General features: G+C 40.1%; 1 pseudogene; it reads right to left on the bottom strand.

The window, feature by feature from the left end:
* Positions 1–1,004: 1,004 nt before the first annotated feature.
* On the bottom strand, positions 1,005–5,108 carry LOC126772540 (homeobox protein SIX6-like; annotated as a pseudogene).
* Positions 5,109–5,308: the final 200 nt, after the last annotated feature.

The raw sequence follows: 5,308 nt of genomic DNA, 5'->3' as shown, positions 1-5,308 counted from the left end.
TTATCACTCGCTACGATGATATAAATAATTGATTTATTATTAAAAATACTATTAAATGTTATGTTTTTTAATCTGTGATCTCTTTTTTTACCGGAACAATAATATGCGACACAAGCGCGAGCTTATGTAAGAATTACAATTTATTGCTTCCTATGTTGCTTTTTTTACTTTAAATAAATGCTTTAAAAGATACTTAATAACGTTAGTTACCATGGAAGCAAATGAATAAACGAATAAGCGAGCGATAAGTTAACTACAGTATGACATTTTTAAGATACAGACGGTCATAGCACTATTTTCCCCTGTCTATGTCGCAAGATATTAATAAAAAGTCGAGGGCAATGATCGCAGAAAAGAAATCTCAATTAGTATTTATTTATATGTACATATTTATCTGTATTATATTTTATATGGACTTTTATTATTAAAAGTTTTTTTTTTAATTACATTCCAATTGATCGTTGTGCTATATCATTCTTATTATGAATTTAAATGGCAGTATTGTTACTTATTAATATCAAACCTATTGGAGCGTCACAAGGGCTTGAGAGAAAAGTCTAACTTGGTCTTTTGATAGGAAACATTTTTATCGACACACGGTTCAAGTTATATAGGTTTTTGAAATGTAACAAGGCGAGCGTTCAACTTGAACATAATTTTTTTTATAATAAAAAACCGTAGACTTTATAATATGATTATGATAAGAATTGGTTAAACAACCCTTTGCTAACGGTGTGTTTTATTAATAAGTTAAACATTTATGTGTTAACTTAATAACTTCTATTTATTTCTCTTCATTACTTTTTAAACGAAATTGTATATATGATTAAAATAGTCATTTAAAACAAAACAAAACAAAGAATATATAATAAAATCACTATGAAATGGGTTAAATGTTTTTTTTTTTTTAATAAATTTATAAACTTCGTAAATAATTTATGACTTTGACTACAGTTAATTAATAAATATTAAACACATATGTGGGTAGAGACAATCCGATAAAATGTTCCGTTAGGCCTATTGAACTTTGCACTGTTAACATCAAAACTCTAGCATGTCTATTACAGCATTTCTTGTTTATAATTTTTATTTGTTAAATTACAATTGCGATTAGAACCTAGTAGTCTATTTAGGTAATCGAAGTCAAATACATCAGGTACAAGCCTTCTATAGCATACATACTATATACCATGTAATTATCTACAGGTTAATATATTACAAGTAAAAATCATTATGATAAATAAATTCTCTTCGTTAATACAAAATGGTAGCGAATAAAAATTTTGATAAATGCCTCAGAAGTTATCAATATTATCTAAGATAAATAAATTGTTGATTATTTAATAAATAAACTATTTACTGACCCTCGGGGGTGGGTAAGAACTTGCCACCGAAATAAAATCTATAAATCAACCCTGTCTTATCCTCATTAAAGTTCGTTACGAACGGAACTCTACGTCATCGAGACGATTTCTGAATTCACTGAACTTGTACATACCTGATGCAGTAATGCCGACATAGCTTCAAGCACTCGCTCAACACACAACGACAATAATAGCTAGTGAACTTTACAATGCCTCAACATCACATACTTCACGGAACCCGTGGCTGGCTACTCGAGACAGGTCCATGCCGCGACCGCACTGTGACGTCCGTCGGGGCGACCGAGTCGTCACCGGTTATATTTACACTATCAGTCTGTGAACTCGCTAACTACTCTTCGTCCACGTTGATTTCCGAGTCGGCCGAGTCCTCGTCGTAGGTCGAGGAGGACGCAAACCCTCTGCCGAGCACGGCGGAGCGGTTCTTAGCGGCGGCCGCGCGGTCTCGCTGTCGCCTGTTCTTGAACCAGTTGCCCACCTGAGTCGGGGTCAACCCCGTAGCCGCTGCAAGTTCACGTTTTTTCGTTGGATTTGGATAGGGATCTTGCAAATACCACTCCCGCAGGAGCGACCTCGTCCGCTCCTTGAAACAGTGTGTCTTCTGCTCGCCGTCCCAAATAGTCCTTGGTAAGGGAAACTTCTTTCGCACCCGGTACTTGTCGACGGGCCCGAGCGGGCGCCCGCGGAGTCGCTCCGCTTCCTGATAGTGTGCTTCCAACCAAAGTGCCTGAAGCTTCGCGTGGCTCGAGCGCTGGAACCGGTGTCGCTCGAGAATAGAGTAGAGCTCGCGATGTCGTCCCGCATGGAAGGCGACAACTGCTCGCGCTCGCAGCACGGCCTCACAGCGCTCCAGTTCGGCAACGTTGGGATGTGCGACCGGGAGAGACCAGAGGAAACGCGCGAGCCGCTCCACGTCACCGCTCTCCTCTAGCGTCTCGCAGACGGTAGCCACCTGAGCGGCGCTGAAGGAGAGCGTGGGAAGCGGCAGCAGCGGTGTCGGAGCAGCCAGCTCGAGGGAGCCCAGCGTGAGCGGTGCAGGCGGGTCGGCGCAAGCAGCGGGCTCGGCGGCGCGATCGGCCGCAGCGGGCCCGCGATGCGCCTCCAGGATGCGCGCGTGCAGCGCCGCCGTCGTGGACTCGTCCCAGGAGCCGCGCATCGGTGCGAGTGTGCGCGCCGGAGTCGCGCGCCGTTTGAGCCGGCGACCGAGCGCGCGCCGGGAACGGCCGGGGGGGCGTGCTCGGGGCCGCGAGCGATTGGCTATCGGTTACGGTGCGCTCGACGCGGCGGCCAATCGCGCGCGCCTCCCGCCCGGGGGCCGGATAGCTTTCAACCGCGCCGCGGCGCGTATCCGGCGGGCGCGTTTAACGAGGGCGGCGGGGCGCGGCCCCCCCGCGCCGCCATGATCCGTCACGCACACCGCGCGCCCCTGCCGCTCGTCCCGCGCCGCAGTCCCCGCGCACGTCGCCCGACGCGCCCTGAGCCCGCGCCGCCACCGTCGCCACCGCCGCCGCCGCTACCGCCGCTTCGATAGATTACCTGCGAGCCTGCAATTAATAGCCTCCATATATTCATCCGGGTGGATTACGAGCTTTTATTTGCCCGATGTGCCGCTACCGATCGATAAATTATATCGGTTAATCCGCTTCGCATTCCCGCCTACTTAATTATCGTCCAGGTGATCGTTCAAAAACATTTCAAATTATTTTTCAATGACGATATAATTTACCGACATAATTACCGATAAAATTGTTGTGAAACGCGCATCCCCACGACTGCCCCGCGTAGCTTCACGATATTCAAAAGGGCTGAGGATAATTATTTGAAATATTAAGTGTAACTAAAATGTAGAGATATTAATATGATAATGCGGAAAATGTACACGCGTGCGTAAAGTTACTACCGGGTTATAAAAATACATTTCACCTACTAATACTATACGGTGACGAGTCGATATTAATATTATAACCATAACCGATATTATAAACTTTATTTCCTGCTTTTAAACTGAATCGCTAATATTTGAATTTTCGTGTAGAGTCAGTTCAATAAGCTCAAAGCAATATTCGCAAGTTTCAAGACAGCCCCGCCACGCTACAGCGCGAGATTTCACCGTGAAAGCCTTTCCACAGTATTAAGTTATTGAACGGCAAACCACACCCCGCTGTAACTCACCCCCACCCCCGGGGGGGTCGCTGGTACAGATTACGGGAACGATATAGATTTTCACTGCAAATATAGAATTTTTTGCCGTCGAATGGATTAGGTTTCGATTGATGTTCATATAATTGTCGAGTTCAGTTCTTTGAAATGTTTATGGTTCATTGAATTTGTTTTAGCTTACCTCGAATACGGACATTCTGTTTATTTGTAATATAAAAAACATATATGTAGAGTAGACTAATTAAGTTTTGTTCGCTTTATTGTTTTATCCAACTATACCAACATATAAACAAACTCAAATAGTATTTTTTCTGTACTTGAATATTTGAAATAAAGATATATATTAAAATTTGGAACATATAATTAGACTTCAATAACTCAACAGTTGGTATAAAGTCGACTAACAATTTGAAGGTCGCAGATTCGAAGTTTTCTTGAAGTTATTGTTATACGATAGTACAACATTTTACATTTACCTAGTTAGAAGGAAAAAGTAAAGAGAAATTTCGTTAAGTCTTATAAAACAAGTAGAAAGTTACGTATTTAATCTTGTACTCGAGAGATGGCGCTGTACCTACATAATTAAAATAGAACTTTTGGATATTTTTAAATCCTTTTTAAAACCTGGCGTTGTTATGTTTAGTAAATCAGTGAATAGAACATTTAGATTTTAATTGAACATAGCAAGTTCAAAACCTCTTGTGCCTTTCAAGTAGGTATTTAAATAAATAAAAATAATAGAAATAGTCATATTTTGCAAAAAAAAATATTATATTTCCGATATATTTTATCCGTTATTTTTATCTTTATATTTCTTATAATCTGAATCGGATCGGCGGGTAAAAAATACGTTATTCAAAAGTTATTCATTCCATAAGACTGCAATATCTACTTAAGTAATTCGATAAAATTTAATTCATGCATGTTTGTCCAGCTGTGGGATATATCCTAAGAGTTATGTATTTATCATATCCACTAAGAATCCCCACTTCTGTACGAAGCTACGGAGTGCTATTGTCTTAAATACATATCTATTTGGAGTGATTTCGTTATTCCATCAATTTGCAAATCTACTTAAGAGCTTCTCCGAAATTAATTCGACTTACAATGAACTTCTGTTTATTGAGGCTCGAATTATATGGTGATTTAACATATACTTATATTATGTACATAATATATCCCATAGTTTGTTGATAACGGCGATTACGATTTCGACGAAACTTTGTCATAATACTTTTATGAGTGATATTGTAAGTAACAAATAATTTTATATTAAGATACCGAACCGGCCAATGTCAAAAGCGCCAACTGTACGGTACATATTGCAAGTATGTACAACTATGCAGATGTACTCTCTATTTCCCGCTCTCATAATCTGATGATTGAATATAACACAATTTATAGATAGATATAAAAATGTTATTGTAAAGATTTTCACGAAAGATGTGTACGATTCTATTACTATACCCATGTACCTAATTTAAATGGAAAATCGTTTTATACCTATTTATTTAACGTCAGTACATTGTTACCAGGTCTTCCCGGCAGGATCGACGTCTTCGACATTTAATTTATTTATTTTTTATTGTTAATTATCACCCGTGCTTTGAAAGAACCTCCTAAATATTTGATTGGATATACTCGTAAATAGCAGAATCTATGCTTGCTTTGTTAGAACTTTGGTAATTCATTTCATTAACTACTGTCCACCCAGTGTTCTATATTCGACCACAATAGATAACTTTAATAAACAACTCTAAACGCGA

Source organism: Nymphalis io, chromosome 12, assembly GCF_905147045.1.
Source record: "Nymphalis io chromosome 12, ilAglIoxx1.1, whole genome shotgun sequence".
In the NCBI taxonomy this organism is placed as follows: Eukaryota; Metazoa; Arthropoda; class Insecta; order Lepidoptera; family Nymphalidae; genus Nymphalis; species Nymphalis io.
Note: the sequence above shows the minus strand (reverse complement) of the source record. Positions and strands in the feature narration are given on the sequence as shown.